General features: G+C 34.1%; 1 long non-coding RNA gene across 1 annotated transcript in view; it reads right to left on the bottom strand.

Moving 5' to 3' along the window:
- The window catches only part of LOC141378723 (uncharacterized), a 32610-nt gene that overhangs the window by 12009 nt on the left and 1985 nt on the right, over positions 1-18616 (bottom strand). The window contains exon 2 of the long non-coding RNA XR_015514774.2: positions 7609-7853. This is a non-coding gene — a long non-coding RNA (uncharacterized LOC141378723). The remainder of the gene's footprint in view (positions 1-7608; positions 7854-18616) is intronic.

Below are 18616 nucleotides of genomic sequence, written 5' to 3'. Positions count from 1 at the left end.
AATGGTGAACTGATGACCTTCTCCGCCAATCACAAGCATTTCTGTCGAGCACGTGAACACAATGGCAAATCAGCGCTGTTTAAGAACCCCATCAATAGTGCCTTAAATGTTAGTGGGAAATTTTTTTCTTTTAATTCAGTATCGTGACAAGTCTAATATAGTGAAAGAGTTTGATAAATGACATCTAAAATGTGTGTTTGGGAAAGAAAATGTTAGCTAACTAGTGCCATTTGCCTTAACGTAGCTGAATATCCCTTTTTTTTCACCATTCATTCAGAATGGACCTTCGGACCACTCGGAAGGTGGTGAAATTATAAACTTGTGTTATTTTCTCTTCACTGATAAGAGATACAGCCAAGTACACAACATTCCTGTGTAACTCCCAACGATACTTCCAGGTTTCTTCCCACCGCAGCCTCGATTTGCTTTTAAAAATGGCGGCCGCGTGAAATCAGTCAATAGCTATGGCACTACATCCCAGCCAGGTCTGTTATGTTTTTGGGTCCCCTTGGAACGTTTCCATTTTGTTCTGTGCTATTTTGGGTTGCTGCGTCCCAATTCGCATATTTATGTATACTACCCCTAAACGTATTTACTTTTTTGTGAAGCAAAAATGTATACTTTTGAGTGTGCAAAAGAAGAGTATGCAAGATTTGGGACATTTTACTTTCTCTTTAACAGATCGTTGTGTTCCTTAGTTATGCCCGCTGTCAATCATCCACACAACATCCACATTTCTGTTGTATTTAATTTCCTACCTTATTGGAGAAGCAGCAGCAGGTTAATCTCCCATTCACGGGTCTTTCATGTAGAGAAATCTCCTCAGTTCTTTAGGTAAGTATGCATTCAGACATTTTGACATCCAAACGGGTCTTTATATAGGTTCAGTATTGTTGTTGCAGATGAAATATAACACAGATAATGCGATTTAAATATTTTCCAGTGGGCTAGATATTGACTAACAGTCATTCAGTCATTCATTCTCGCGCGTCCATCATGTTTGTAGTTTATTTACATTTTTCACACGCGTTTGTAGTTCTAATCAAATTCAAGTTCAACGCACAATGTATTGAGGCCAATATCAGCGGTTAGAGTATGGACGCTTCTACACTTAAAATTTTTACCGGAAATAGCATCCATCCGGGAACCTCTGGCTTACTCTTTTCAACATACTATGGTTTGGGACATACTAATTATCAGAGAAAAACTGTTGCTTACTATTTACCATTTAATACTATTTAGGACGCATAGTATGCGGATTGGGACATAGCACATGTGTTGTGATGTAGGCGTTTTCGTAATGTGTTTGCTTTATGAGGATTTGCAACACGTATGCGGTAAAACAGATGAAGATCTTTTCTTAATTTACTGCTGGTGTTTTTATAAGTGCAAGGGTTTTTTTTTATTTTTTTAATCCAGCATGTTAATCTCTTTAGTTTTTGTAATAATAAAAAAAGACATCTAATTTATTAAGCATATTTGAGTTTACAGGGTTTTGAGAGATATGTAGTGCATTCTGACCTACAAAAATGTAGTTATATCAGAGGTTACTGTACATCAAACTATAAAAACTAAAAGCTGTAAAAAGTGTGTCTAGAATCTACTTTTAAATGTAGATTCAATCACTTATTTTACAAGAAAAATGTCTTGTGTAGACTTACAATGTCCATTGGTGTTCTTGATCTGCCAGTATCACACTGTTGAACTATTTTCTTTCCTTGCATTGGTGCAATTATGCATTCACTATGGTATGAACCGTTATGGGGTGGTAGAATGTATATTTTTATTATCTATTATTTTAACTGATAATATTATTATTTAAGATACAGATCAGAGAAAACAATTTGTCAATATTTTGGGCAGTAACCCCCCATACATGTCGTTTTAACATCCTTTAGGGGGATCAAATGTTTATTAGGGTGGTCAATCCCACCCCAAACCCCCTCTGTATTTGCACCCTGCCTACACGAGAAGTATGCAATTTTGGACACAGCTAGGAAACTTCAGCGGTTACTGTACATCAAATCATCAAAACTATGCATCTAATTTTATCTTACTTTTAAGCTATAGTACAACCCCTATTATACAAGAAAAGTTTCCTGTAAACTATATTCTGAGATTAAATCTGAATAGTACTCTTAATTATACATTAATATATTGGATTCATTATGTATGAATCAATTCATTCAAACGTCCACACACACACATTCACACACACACTACGGACAATTTAGCCTACCCAATTCACCTGTACCGCATGTCTTTGGACTGTGTGGGAAACCGGAGCACCCAGAGGAAACCCACGCGAACGCAGGGAGAACATGCAAACTCCACACAGAAAAGCCAACTGAGCCGAGGCTTTATGAATAAATTGTTAATGTCTTAGTTAAATGTTATTCTTTGTTTTATTTTAAAAAGTTAAAAAAATTAAAATAAAGAATCACAACTTTTTATAACATTAAAAAAGTTTTTTTTTACAGCATTTGCGCTTTCTGGGATTGAGGCCCAGAGTTGTGATGCTGGGCCATCAGGGCTTTATAAGCTGGCTCTTGTGATGTTGTCTGAGATTTTGTTTTGCTACTGCTTAAACTGTCTCATTAGAAGACAATTTCTGTGATTATGTTTCATGCTTAGTGTGCAACTGTTTGAGATGAAGAGAGTTTAACAGTGTGTAGAAAGAGTACTCAGTTCAGATCTGTCAATGTTTTTCAGTTTTCAGGCCTTAATGCTGAAAGCTCACTATACTGTCGATGCTGAAATAATGTACATGAAGTGGTCTGAATTACCACTTACTGAAGCAATATCATCCATTCAGCCTCAGCAGGAATCCATTTAGGATGGTTTAAGACTTCTCTCAGTTCTTAGTGACTCACATGCTTGTGTATTTTAAAGAGAAAAATAGCTGAAAACAGCACTACACTTTCATTTAGCCCTCACTTTATATTTACATTTATAAAAATGGAGGAGACAAGAGGATATTAAAAACAAGGAGAGATGATAGTGCATTGTTTTGCTCTTGCTTTTTCATATATACCATTTTTAAGGATGCAAACAAAAACAATGATCCCAATGTATCTCCATAAAAATGTATCTTTTACATTTTTAATTTCTATAGCTTCCAAGAATACAAAAAGAGCTACATATTGATAAATAACATAAAATTAACATGAAGTTATGACTGAATCGCCTCTTAGTTATGAGATGTTAAATACAGTTATGCAGAACAATGAAAGTTCATGGGCCAAAGACATGACCACATTGAAATGGTCCATATCTCCTTCACATTATTAATTTTAAGATTTATGTTAAAGGTTAAGGAGTATTTTAGATATTTAATTTAAATTGTTGAATTGAAATGACTGAAACTTTAGTGTCTCGATTAATGTCTGCTGTAGTATTTTGGTATGGAACTTTGTGTGCGTGTACAAAAAAAAATCCTGTTAATTTTTAATTTTTTTATCCCGTATTCCAAGGTCAAATTAACAGGGGAATGGTCGGGAAAGGCGGCAAAACAACATAAACAATAAACAGACCAAAGGGTCAAAACACAGGAAAACACTTTTAGTTGCTCGCTTGCATTTTACAAGACTCAGCAAAGTGTGCGAGAATGTGAGGTGTATAAATAGTCCAAGTAATGAGTGAATCACGAGGTTTGGCTGTGTGTTTGTGACAGTGTTTGAATGATTGTCAGCTGTGACAGGAGTGATGGGTGCAAAGACTTCCGGGAGTTGTAGTTCATATCAATGTAGTTCTACAGTGAGCTGAAACTGCTAGATCTTTGGTGATCATAACAGAAATATTATTGCTGAATGTGCTCTGTATTTGATCTGTATTGCTGTCCTGTGAAATTTTAATTTGATATTTTACAAATATTTCCCAAGTGCTATTCAACAGAGAGGATTTTTTTCAACTTATTTTTCAAACATAGCTTTAGTAACTAATTTCTACAACTTTTTGCCATTTTTCATTGCCATGATGAAAGTACATACTATTTTTCCTAGTAATTTTGCAACATATTATTTAGCTTAAAATGCTATTTAAAGGCTTAACTAGGTTAATTGTATTAAATAGGAAATTATTAATAAATATTATAATTATAATTATTTATAATAATGTAGAGCTAATAATATTACCCTAAATAAAAAATACAACTCCTAAAAAATAAATAAATAAATAAATAATAATAATAATAATAATAATAATAATAAACTGCATTTTTTCCCGAGCAAAACCAAATGAAATAAGACTTGGGAAACAATCATTTGGAGAAAGTTTAAAATCTAATAAAAATTCCACAGGAAGGCTAATAATTTTGCCTTTAACTGTATACAAATGGTCAGAACATTTATTTGATCATTTTACAAACATTATGGGACATTTCATTAAGTTAAAAAAGGTAGAATAAATAGTAACAAAAATGTCAGATGAAAATCCTAAATGACAGCTAGGTGCTGCCCAAATGTGCAACTGTAACCAAAACACAACATTTTAAAATGCTCTAAAAACATTTCTTGCTCGCTTCAGTGAAAAGTGTGTGCATAAAATTAACAATTCAAATTCAATTAGGTTTCATACTGTCAGCAGGCTGACCTCCTGGTCACTCTTTTCTACAAGCCAACAAAAATAGATCACTAACCATCATCTGAACAGCTTCCCAAGGCTAAAGATTTTGAATTAGCTTCTTATATTTATCTTTTCCCATATAACAGTTATGGGAAATGATGTTTATTTACTGAGTGGCACATAAGGGCACAATGAAAACAGCCCGGCTCTGTTTATATGTGCATGTGGCCTTGTGTGAGGTGAGCACGCAACAGCCTGACAACAGGACGCAACAGCACTGTTTGCCTTAAAAAGTCCACGCACACATCTTGAATTGCTTAATCTCATCAGTGCAGTTTTATTTGTGTTGCGGTGGGCTCTGAAGTGGTGGGCTTCCTGGCTCCTGCCTGTTCCACCCATACATAATAAAGGGCAGCCAGATGAGGACAGAGGTTGCCAGAGTCCAATTAGAGTGCCGTTCATTATGGTGGATCTGGAGGCCCTCACTGTGCTTAACTACTGATTAAGAAGCAGATCTACCGACCACCACGCTTCACTTTCCACTTCACATCAAATGTTAAATATTGTGAGATATTTTCTGCAACCTACACTGAACAAAATGATTCATTGGATTTCCTAAAATTTTTAAGGTACCTGGTTGCAAACAATTTACATGGGCTAAATTTAAACAAACAAAATATGTTCAACTTAATTTTTTTTTATTGTATGAGCTGCCTCTCTATACTGTATACATACTGGGTCGAAACAGTGGAATGAACCGCCAACTTATCCAGCAAGCTTAAGCAACTTATGCTTAAGTTTTTTAAGCAGCGGATGCCCTTCCAGCCACAACCCATCTCTGGGAAACATTCACACACACACTCATACACTACGGACAATTTAGCCTACCCAATTCACCTGTACCACATGTCTTTGGACTGTGGGGGAAACCAGAGCACCCGGAGGAAACCCACGCAAAGGCAGGGAGAACATGCAAACTCCACACAGAAACACCAACTGAGCCGAGGTTCGAACCAGCAACCCAGCGACCTTCTTGCTGTGAGGTGACAGCACTACCTACTGCACCACTGCCTCGCCCAACTGTATACATTCATATATTAATTATATTCTATAGAAAAATGTAATTGCGGTAACAAAACAAATAATTTGTGGTAACTAGAAAAATTAGGTTACCGTAACTAAAAATAAAGGCACAATAACTAGATAAACTAAGTTACAGGAACTAGAAATATTAAGTTATAAGAACAAGAATAATTAAGTTGCAGTAATCAGAAAATGATTTGCAATAACTAGAAGTTTTAAGTTGAAGTAATTATAAAACAATTCTACATTAACTAGACAAATTAAGTTATAAGAACTTGAAAAATTATGTTGCAGTAACTAGAAAAAATAAGTTGCAGTAACTAGAAAAATATATGACAACTAGAAAAAGGAAGTTGCAGTAACTGGAAAAATTAGGTTGTATTAACTAGAAAAAAATATATCACGACAACTAGAAAAATTAAGTTGCAGTAACTAGAAAAATTAGGTTGTATTAACTAGAAAAAAATAAATGACAACTAGAAAAATTAGGTTGTATTAACTAGAAAAAAATAAATGACAACTAGAAAAATTAGGTTGCAGTAACTAGAAAAAATATATATTGACAACTAGAAAAATGAAGTTGCAGTAACTAGAAAAGATAAAGTTTAGTAACTAAAAAAACAACCAAATGAACAGAGAAAAAGCATAACAAAACTAAATCAATTTGCAATAACTAGAAAGTTTAGGGTGAAGTAACTAGAAAACTTGTCTGCATTAACTAGACAAATAAATTTATGAGAACTAAAAAAAAAATTTAGTTGCAGTAACTAGAAAAAAATAATTTGTGGTGACTAGAAAGATTAAGTTGCTGTAACAAGAAAAAAAAATTTGATATAACATCTAGAAAAAATTAAGTTAAGGGAACTAGAAATATTATTTTATAAAAATATGAAAAATTAAGTTGCAGTAGCTAGAAAATAATTTGCAATAACTAGACATTTTAGTTTGATTTAACTAGAAAAAAAATCTGCATTAACTAGACAAATAGTTATATCTAAAAATGATGTTGCAGTAACTAAAAAAAATTAGCTTTAGTAACTACAAAAACAACAAAATGAACAGAAAAAAAACATAACAAAACTAAATTAAACAATAAAAAGAACACAACTATAAACAAAATGAAACCTAAAACAAAATAGGACAGAACATGAATACATATAAAACAAAACAAAAGCATAAGAACAAAAATAAAAACAGAAAAAAAAACATTGTAAAACCAAAAATGGCAGGCATTTGAAAAGTCTGCCTACGTGACACTACTACCAGCACAGCACTTCCATCTTCCACAGCAGACCTGTTTATTAGTACAGATCCAGCAACCAACAGCGTGTCCTCCCACCTATTGTGCTCTGAGAGCTTCTTCAAACCCGACGATTACCATGAGGCCCAGCATACAATACATCTGCCGACCGTATCAAGACACAAGCATGCGGCTCTCATCCCACACGTTCACATTACAAAGCCACAGTTGGTCTGCAATACATTTCACGGCATCTGGAGCCAATCTTGGCGCTCAGACATATGAGCCGCTCTCAGGCACTGACCTGACTGTCATGCGTGTGCTCAGCCTTTGTGTTTTATATCACTCCTAATGCATAGAGGAAAAGATTTAGCGCGGAGGCAAAACGTAAGAGAAGAGCGTGCATGGAGATAAGAGACACTTCTCCCTAAAGGAGTGATTCTGGTAAGGTAATGAGCTAGTAAGATCAAATATGCCAAAACCATGAGTTATGCTTGTTTATAAGAGGTAGGGGACTGTGATTTGTGTTTGTAACCTAAAAAGGTGACTTTAGCATGGGCTGTTACTAAAAAAACACTCGCATTCTGTCATTCTGTCACTGACACTTGATAAACACTTGAAGCATTCTAATTCAGCCAGGCAAGCCAGCAGCAACAGTGGAAACAAACTTCACCAAGTGACAAAAGTGAAGGACAAAAAAAAAAAAAGACCTAGAGACAAACCAGGCTCAGTTGGTTATGACCATTTTTCCTCTGGCCAAACCTCTTGTGAAGAGCTGCAGTTTGGGCACCGGAGGCTGGAGAACGGGTATACGCGGATCAATGCAGAGACTCATCTGTCACCGGGGTCTTTCAGGAATCAGTCTCATGCTCTCCACACCTCCATGAGCGCCACTGCATCTCCTAAGGATACAGCCTGGTCCAAGATTATTGAGTCTTCTATGGTTGGCATCATCTCTTCACAGGACCTCACAATGGAAAACAAGTGATCACATCAATGGAAATGTGGGAATATAAATTGATATAACCCAGTTCTAAATAAGCAATAATCTATATATAACTGAAAAGTTATATTCTTTGGTTTTTAGGGTGTGGCAGACCCTAAAATCTCTTGGTTACCTCAGCCCCGACTGTCTCCAAAGTAATGCAAATTGTCAGTTTCACAGCACAGATGTGTCTATTGTCTAACAAATGGTCAAGTCGGTCAACTGGTCGGACGAATTCTGTCTCCATTTGCACATTGCATTCCTGCTAAAATGTATCGTGAATGGGTTCTTATATGCTGCTGAGATCGGGGCTGGAAAGGCAATTTACTCTGCCAACACTTCACGTGCATGTTTTGTTTTAGACTGTCCCCACCTACATGTATCAATGTCTGTAAAATGTATTTAAACTGAGTGTCTGCTGTAGCAGTGAGAGTTCTTTTGATGATGCCACAGTGACGCTGAATTCTTCTTATTAAAGGATTCTGCGTGGAAGATACCTGAAAGTTCTTGCTGTTTTTTTTTTTTTTGCTCGTCTGAGAATTTCACAACAGTTTCAGTGCCGTGAACCAGACAGAGAAATTCACAACAGACATAATGTAAAAATTAAACTGAAAAATGTCCCCAAATGCATCCCTAATTACAACAATATATGAATTTCCATTATAGTACTAATTATTTTCTAAAATACTATTATTATTGTAATTATTATTATTATTATTATTATTATTATTATTATTATTATATATTTGTATTATATTCCAATTGAACTTTTTTATTGTCACATTTTTCAACAGAACTACAGTGGTACAGGTATCTTTTGACAAGTACAGCAGTTTTTGTTAGACATTCAAATGCATACAAATGCTTTAAAGCAAAGACAAAAACAAAAAGTAAATAAATTATAAAGCAAATTTAGAAAGAGAATCACTAAGCAACCTCAAGAAAAATTACAGGGGGATGACCAACAATTGAACTCATTTTATTTTCATTTCATTTTCTTATTTTAATGTACATCAGGCCAGTTTAGCATGATATACCCAAATAAAAGTAAAACTGAAAAACAATAGAATAAATAAAACATCTTATTAACTTTATATATTAAAAAAACACTTATTTTTTTAAATACTACAAAAAGTAAAAAAAAAAAAAAAAAACAATTCTTACCCTTTGGTAAACTTCAGTCAAAGTTCTTCTCTGTTGATGTCAGTTTGATGGCTTCAGCCACAATATACATAAACCACGCCCCTCTAACTGTTAGTTTGCTATGAGAGAATGATGCGCAAAAATAAAGCTCCGCCCCCTGCTCAATATTCAGTTCAATTTTAAGTACGTCAGCATTCTGAAAAAACTCCTCAGCAACTTCTGAGTCACACTGACTTTAAAGTACTTGTTTTAATAATATAATATAATATAATATAATATAATATAATATAATATAAATATAATATAATATAATAGGTATTAAGGTGGCACAGTGAGTAGCACGATTGCCTCTCAGCCTGAAGGTCACTGGTTCAAGCCTTCTGTGTGGAGTTTGCATGTTCTCCGTGTTCAAGTGGGTTTCCTCTGGGTGCTCTGGTTTCCACCACAAGCCCAAAGACATGCGGTACAGGTGAAATGGGTAAGCTAAATTGTCTGTAGTGTATGTGTGGGAATGGAAGTGTATGAGTGTTTTCCAGTACTGGGTTGCAGATGGAAGAGCATCCGCTGCATAAAACAAATTGTGTATGTGTGTGAATAAGAGTACAATTTGGAGGATAATCATGCTAAATAATTTGATAATTCATTCCATTGTGGTGACTAAGCCGAATATAAGAAATATAAGAATATAAGAAAATGAACGAATGAATGTAATATAATATAATATAATATAATATAATATAATATAATATAATATAATATAATATATTTTAAATTACATACTTACAGAAAATCCCACTGAGCAACTGGCATTGAGATGAACGAGAACACTTCCAGATCTTTCTCTGGGTATTATAGACTTTCTCATGACAAAATGATAAATGGATCTGACTAAAACATCAGGGAGGTTGCTATAAGAGCTTAAATAGTGCTGCTTCTCACATTAAACGACCAATTCTTCATATCTTCAGGGAGAGATTAGTGTAAGTATCTATTGAAAATAACTACTGGGAACAAAATATGTGTGTGCGTTTGAAATGAATGTGACTAGAATCTCAAAACACACCTATTCACATCTGTTTGAATGGGACCCTTATGGAGCTAAAAATGCAACTAAACTATTTCAATGCATTTATTCATTCATTCATTCATTCATTCATTTTCTAGTTGGCTTAGTCCCTTTCTATTTAAATTTAAATTGTGTAAATTTGAATTATTATTGATAAGCGTTATTTAACAAAACTGAAGATTATGTCATTTAAAATTGTTTTGAAGGACATTTTTTCACTTGATTATTGAACACTTCAAATTTAAGACAACTGATTTTTTAAAGGGGACCATTATGTTCCTTTTTACAGAATGTAAACCAAGTCTGTGATGTCCCTAGAGCGTGTATGTGAAGTTTTATCTTAACATACCCCACAAATAAGTTAACTCTTTGAAACAGCCCAATATTTGTTTTAAATTGTGTAATTTTGGTGACTGTCGCTCTAAATTCAAATGACATTTTCTAACTCTTTGAAACTGCCCAATGTTTGTTTCAAATTGTGCCATTTTGTTGACTGTCACTTTAAATTTAAATGAAATTGTGCTCCTTTTTTTAAAGAGGGCAGGACTACAAAGCCTACATGCCAGCATTGTAGCAGATTCAAAACAGCACTAATGTCATCTCTGTGGAAAAACGGAAAATGTAAAAGAGGAAGCGTTTCAGAAAAAGGCAGTCTGAGACAATTCATTTGTGCATCATAAAACTCCACATTTATAATCTTGTTAGTCGCTGAAATTAATTTCAGCAGGTGAAAACTCTAATGATGAATGGTGCTTCTCACTCAGGGCTGTTTATGCTAATGAGGGAGAGATCTTCACTAATGAGTGGGGCTTTTCCCCACTGATGCATAAAGAGAGAATGTTAATCAAAGTGTTTCTGCAGACTGTTTTTATCAAGTGTGATTTTACAAATAGATTTACACCTTATAAAACACCTTATAAAAGCGATTTTTAATTAATATGTCCACTTTAAGGGAGATGTTTTTTAAACTACAGAAATGTTGGTTATGAACTCCTAAACTGCAGACATTCAGCTTGTAGAACTTAATCAAGATGAAGAAATACAGAATATCCAATAAAATATTCTAAAATCAAAACTGCAAGTATTGCGATATTCAGGTTGCACATAGAATGTAGGTCAGAGGTTGTTCACCGGGAACAGTAGAAGATCTCTACGAAGGATTTTGGAGTTATCTTGTGCGAGTGCTATATCATGAATTAACCGCAGGGCTTGCGAAATAAGCATGTAGTGTAGTGGATGTAGTGGATCACAAATCTCATGGTTTGGATCACAATATGGTTTTTCAGTCAGGAATCAGACCATTTTTTTTTTTTTGGATCAGCCAAAAAGGGGAGGAGACAAATGTAATTTGCTTTTCATTTATTACAAAAACAGCACAGAAAGAAACTTGGTTTTAACAATCAGAACTGAGAACCTGTAATTTAATTAAAGGGTCACGAAACACCAAAACACATTTTTTGAGCTGTTGACAGTCGTATATGTGTCCCACACTGCTAAAAACACTATTAGGACACCTATATTTCACTAAAAAGTGTAAATTGGTTGTTTTTGCGTTATTTCAAGCAAATTCGTACTTCCTGTTTGAAACAAATTTTTGAAGCTGAATCACGGTCATGACATAATAGCGTGTATTCCAGCGTGCAGACTGGGCGTCTGTGCCAGAGTGTGTCTTATTACGTCTTACAGTGTGATGCATTAATGCATGAGTAAGGCTTGGTTCAAACCAATCAGTGCGCTCTATTGTGCAACTTCATTAATATTCATTACTGTCACCGTGTTTTTACGCGACATAGACGCCACGTTGTGCTGGCAAAACAAGCGTGAAGTGTTGCTTTTAGTTTCCTGCCGTTAAGTTTCGTTTTCATTTTCTCTCTGTGAGAGCTCATCTGGATCACGTGTGGATTAACAGTGTACGCGACGCTCGACAACAATAACTTACGTGTCTAAGGAGGATTATTGTTTACCTGAGAGCTGTTCTGGTCTGCAAACGCTGAGATCCGGATTCGCTTGTAGTCTTCTTTTCATAAAGACGTGGCTCTAGTTGCTGTTGATTGTCCTGTCTTTACAGATTTGGTAAGTGAGCAACCAGCGCCCTTTGTTTATTCAGTTTGTTCGTATCGAACTAAGTTAACTATTGCACCGAGTGCAAACATGTTAGCACCACAACCAAACTTTAACCTCGTTTAGGGTTTTTACCGCATTTAGTGAAATACAGAAATCAGCTGAATAAAATAAATTGTAAAATATTTGAGTTTTTACTACTGTTGCTTAGAATGCTAAATGTAGAAATCAAACATTACAATTTGTAGAACCCATATTTACTTTTAGTCTTATTTTTAATAAATGATTCAGTTATTAACTCATAAAACTTCATGTTTCATTGCTAGATGTGTATTTTTGAAGGATTATTCAGTGGCATATTTTTGTTGGCTGGTTGTCGCCACCTTTTGGTTAAATAATGTAATTGCTGCCTACAACTTTCATTTTTAAAGATCAAGTTAAATGCATATGACGGTGATTTTAATCTTTACCATAAACATCAGTGGTTTTATTTAAACTATAAACTGTTATCAAAGTACTGCTGTGTTAATTGACTGTTTGTAAACTAAAGACTGAATCTTTTTCATGATGTGTTTTTCAGGATTAATAAACATGCAAATCACCATCATTTATAATTTGTTGCGTTGTTGTTGGGATAGAAATCTTTGAATGATTAATTGTGCAGCTTACACTAAATGCATTGATGCAGGCTAAACAAGTAGCGACACTAAACACCTTCAATAACCTAAGAAACCCACCACATCCCGAAAAACTTAACAAAACTCCTTCCGTCATCATTATATTTTACAGGAAGGCCTAAATGCTTTCATACATGTGATCTTATTAAAATCCTTACAAATTTAGTAAAGTAAAAATAAAAAGTATTAATCTGTGGGTGTTCCGAACTGTAGGTTGTGATCTGCACGAATCACAGATCAACCGTAATCCGTTACAAGCCTACTGTCAATCAATATCATTGGGCAGGAAAAACTGCACTGCTACATCATGCTATGGTCGGCCTTTAAATTATTTTAAATGACATATAATATTCGGTTTAATGCTCTTAAAGTTGGTGGGGACCTATAAATCGACACCCGCCCATTATGAATTAAAATATTGGGTACATTTCAATAGTCGGTGAATATTTGTGGGCACACGTCCCCTCCGGCTAATTCTATACTTCTGATTCAGTTTTATAAGTGAATTCAAATATACACAATTCCAATAGTTTATTCATAGGCTATTATTAGCTCAATACGTCACTCTCCTCAGCACATAACCTTGGATGATACAGCCCAATGATAAACGCAAGCGATGAGAGTAAGAATAAAAGCAGATTTTTGACAATGGCTAACCAATGTTTGGAAAATGAGCCCTCAGCCTGATTCATTCTCAACCCTCGGGTGATATTTGTGAATAAGATCCATCCTCACTCACTCGTCTCACCCTGCTTTCAATTTACTCAAGCTTCAGAGATATAGAGACTGATGTGAAATGCTGGACAAATTAGTCCTCGGAAAGAAGATGCTCTCGGGCTATACACTTGTGATTGATTTGGCTCTTATACCTTCACAAAAGATCTATTAGGATGTGAAGTCTGATAATTAGCCAGCACAGGATATTGCTCCATTTGAAGGTTGTTTCTGCGATGGTTAATGTATGAAAAGGTTCTAGGGAACTGTGAACCAGAGATTAGCTCTCCTTATCTCCTTTAGGACGACACGCTGCTGCATGCAAACACAACCTGTAGTTGTGTTATCTGTGAAGGAGATATAATACATACATTTAAATCACTTATAAAGGTCACAGAAAGAGTCAGAGTTTTAAAATGTGTGTCTGGAGTACAACTCTTTTTTTTTCTCATTTAAATGTTAAAAATAGCTTTTGACTGCTGCAACATTTAAAAATTTTAGTTGCTTGTTTTTTTACTAAAAAGTGTCACAAAAACTAAAATGACAAAAAGTCCTTCACATTTTGGAAAATGAAGACTACATTATTTCTATAATTTAAATTAAATATAGTTTAGTTTACGAGTTTTCTGTGCAGGATATATAACATAATATTAAAATCATTTATGAGTCATAAAAAGTGTCAGAGTTTTAAAATGTGTGTCTGAAGAATAACTTAATATTTTTTGCATTTTGCAGAAAAGTGTCACAAAAACTAAAATGATGAAACTTCCGCCTCATTTTGGACAGTGAAGATTACATTATCTGAAAAAAAAAAAAAAAACAGTTTAGGGTGTCACAGTGGCTTAGTGGTTAGCACTGTCGCCTTACAGCAAGAAGGTCACTGGTTCGAGTCTGGGTCACTTGGTATTTCTGTGTGGAGTTTGCATGTTCTCCCCGTGTTGGTTTCCTCCGGGTGCTCCAGTTTCCCCCACAGTCCAAAGGCATGTGCTATAGGTGAATTGGGAAGCTAAATTGTCCGTAGTATATTTGTATGAATGAGAGTGTATGGGTGTTTCCCAGTGATGGTTTGTAGCTGAAAGGGCATTTGCTGCACTGGATAAGTTGGCGGTTCATTCCGCTGTGGCGACCTCAGATTAATAAAGGGACTAAGCCAAAAAGAAAATGAATGAATGAATGAATGAATATGTAAAAATTTAAATGTTATAAATTATTTTAAAAATGAAATGTCTCTAATTTTGATCTCCACTGATTAGACTTTAATTACAAAGAATAAAATTAAATATTACCCACAATTTAAAAGAGAAAATATTTACTATAGATAAAAAAATAAAGCATATCATAAGAAAATGGAAAAAACAAAACCCAACTATCTTATCAACATACATTAATTCACGTTATTAAAGTTCTAAATAATATATATAATTCAAGAGTTCACACTTAGATATTGCTTGATAATAATAGCAGGTTTGGCATGCTGTAGCTTGGAGATAATTGAGCCCAGGGCTGCCTCCAGGTCAATAAGCATATAAGGGGGTACGAGATCAGGTAGTTCTCGAGAGGTCCTTCTGGTAAAGGAGAAAATAAGGGAGATGGGTGGATGGGGGGAATCTTCCAAAAAATGAAAATAAGGGAGGATTATGCTGCTTTCACATTAGAGATTGAGCATGTTTGAGCATGAGCATGGAATTCTGTAGTATGGCGCTACGAAAAGGGACAGGGTTAAACAAGGGGATTAGGCATTTAAAAAAGCGAGTGATTAGTCTATATTTTAAATTTCTGTCCACAGAGTTCATGTTTTGATCCTTGATTGGTCCCACGCAATGTGATGCGATTTCGCAGGTCAGAGTTCACCAAGCTTGAACTTTCCAATGCAGCGAACTGTGAAACTTATCGCATGAACTTGCATTTTCAGTCCAGTTTGACTAAACAGGCTATTTATATTGAGTTCGGAATAATCTGATAGGCTTACTAATGTGTACAGATGAGAGACCAGCCACGATCAATTATATCACATGCTCCTCTCGAAATTAGTTTGTGAAACTTCACTTTGAAAAAAGTTTAAAATCAGCAAAAAAAAAAAAAAATTTATTAAAATTTCATTCAAATAATAACAGTTCGATAAAAAAGGAAAAAAATACATCTGAACACAGTATTCACAAAAAAAACAACCACCTTTCACCACAACAGGAAACGAGCCACACACCCTGCATCATATCATTTCAAAACACACACTCCACATCTGATAAGACCTCTTAAAAAATAACCCCCCGAGAAATGCGGCTGTTCTGTGATTTAGAGCAATTCACTATATTACACAGCCAAAGTGTTCCTTTCGCCCTATTTCAGTGGAGCCCTAGCCCTCTCTGGGTGAATTGAGAATATACGATCAACATTAATAAGCTGAGGGAGTCTTGATTTTCTCCCAGCAGGACCGAGCAAACCCGGAGTTCAGGTAGTAAGTGTTTATGAAGCATGCACACAGACACGGAAACCCTCCTCTTTTTTCATAAAGCTGGATTTCTCAGAGGTCTAAACTTTGGCAGAAGGGATTAAAAAGAACATAAAAAGTTGCTAAATCACGGCACGTTTGGGAGTCAGTAGACACAGTGCAGGCTCTGAACTCCAGCTCAAAGAACTGTCAAGGGACATTAGATATAATTAACTCCAGCCCACTGCCACCACCAATCAATACATCTCAGCTTTTCTTTTTTCCAAAAGAAATGTGTAAAATTAGATTTGCAGCCGAGCCAAAAACACACTCAGAAACCTATATTGTGCAATATTATGTTTGAACTGTGAGACAAGCTGAGGATGTAAATAAACTAACCATACGTACAGTTGAAGTCAGAATTATTAGCCACAAATGATGTTTAACAGAGCAAGAAAATTTTCACAGTATGTAAGATAATATTTTTTTTTTTCTGGAGAAAGTCTTATTTGTTTGATTTTGGCTAAAATAAAAGCTTTTTTTAAAGCCATTTTAAAGTCAAAATTATTAGCCCCTTTAAGCTATATTTTTTCTCTCAATAGTCTATAGAACAAACTATCATTATACAATAACTTGCCAAATAACCCTAACCTGCCTAGTTAACCTAGTTAAGCCTTTAAAATTGTCACTTTAAGCTGTATAGAAGTGTCTTGAAAAATATCTAGTCAAATATTATTTACTGTTATAAGAGATGAGTTATTGAAATGATTTTGTTTAGAAATGTGTTGAGAAAATCTCTCTGTTAAACAGAAACTTGGGAAAAAATAAACAGGGGGCTAATAAATCTGACTTCAGCTGCTTAGTCATAATGTTTAATTAATAAAATTAAATCTTCCTTCAGCCCTTCTTTGCTTATTAAAAATGTCAGTCAGCATGTAAAACAAAAAGTGCACAGTTCAGTTTTAAACTTCGAACTGTGTATTTGTTTATGTCAGCAAACCTTTTTTCGGGAGGATCTTTATTAAACTTCTAATAATAAACAGCCATAATAAGTGGTAAACACAAACATAAGGTTTCGATCAATGCTCACTGAAATAATGGGACTATTGTTCAATCAAAAACACAGATTAACAAAAGCGTTAAAAGTCAGGTAAAAGAAAAGATAAAATGGCATAGTAGCATCAGCGAATGCATTTCATCACTCTTTTTTCAGTAGTCACTATTTTTTCTAGGCTATTTTAAAATATATTAAAGTAATAATTACCCCTTTAGCACTAGTCTTTTTTATTTCCTGAACTGCCACAATGTATATATTGTTATAAAAACCCTTTTTATAAAATGTCGTTAGTCATTATTTCTTTCTGGAAAATAGAAATAAATATTTAGGCCACTACCAACATATTTTAAAAACAAATACATTTTAACAAGTGTTACAAATTATGCAAAATTTTCATAAAATCTTGTTTTTAAGTTACTTTTACTTGTACTAATAAAATAGTAAGGTTACAACTTATTTCTTTAAGTTACACAAATTTTTACTTGTTATTTTAGGTCAGTTTATTTAATGCAAGTTTACATGACTTGTAAAGTTAATTTAAATCAACTTAATTTAAGACAGCATTTTTTGCAGTGTAATAAACACTAAAACATAAAAAAAAAATTTAATATGGGTAAAAGAAAATTTTATTTTACATTATTCTCCATCTCTCTCTATGGGTAAAATAATATACGCAAGTTTGCTGTTAACCCTACTTATTTTAATGTTTTTTTTTTTTACCCTCTGTTAATTTATGCTTTCATTGCATTATGGGATGTTGATCTTTTTACCAACAACTTTTAACTCTAAAAAAGTTACTTTTATTAAAATTTTTTATAGTTTAAAGGAAAATATTGTCTTGGTTGGCGTTGGGTCCATTAGCAAAAATAGAGGGTTTTAAGACATTTTCAGTTGTTTAAAAATAGAACAAAAGCTTGATACATGTGATTTCTTTCAAGTATTTCTTTAAAATCTATTTTAAATAATAATAATAATAAACTGCTTGTTTTCTAGTCGAAATACAACAAATGAGACTTTCTCCAGAAGAAAAAACATTAGACATACTGTGAAAATTTCCTTGCTCTGTTAAACATCATTTGGGAAATATTTGAAAAAGAATGAAAAAAAAAAAAATCAAAGGGGGGCTAGAAATTCTGACTTTAACTGTACATTAAGAACCCCATATTAGCCTGATTACAACCAATAGCTGACATATGGCCAACAATTGGAAAGACTTCAGTTCTGTCACTTACCCAAATTTAACTTGCATTAATATATATTCTAAAAGAAAGATCTCACCTAAGACAGACATGATAAAAATAGTCTTTTCATTTTTATTTTCTTTTGTATGAAATGAAATAAATATTCATCTTTCTTTCAGCTCATCCTAAATTCAGGATTTTATTTTTAGGCACTCATCTTCTATACTTCAGTGTATTTTGGGTTGCCTTCTCTGTGAAACTTCCTTATTTTGTGATTCGGCTGTATTTTCAGTTTATTTACAGTTGTGAACTTCATTGTGGATGGATGTTGATCTCTGCTCTGTTGGCCTTTGATGTTGAAAAATCAACTCTGCAGTTCAACAAAGTGACTTTATTGACATTTTAGTAGTTTGAAATA

The sequence above is a fragment of the Danio rerio genome, chromosome 18 (assembly GCF_052040795.2).
Source record: "Danio rerio strain M-AB ecotype USA chromosome 18, GRCz13ab, whole genome shotgun sequence".
In the NCBI taxonomy this organism is placed as follows: domain Eukaryota; kingdom Metazoa; phylum Chordata; class Actinopteri; order Cypriniformes; family Danionidae; genus Danio; species Danio rerio.
The sequence above is the reverse complement of the archived record's forward strand: the minus strand, read 5'-3'. Positions and strand labels throughout refer to the sequence as shown.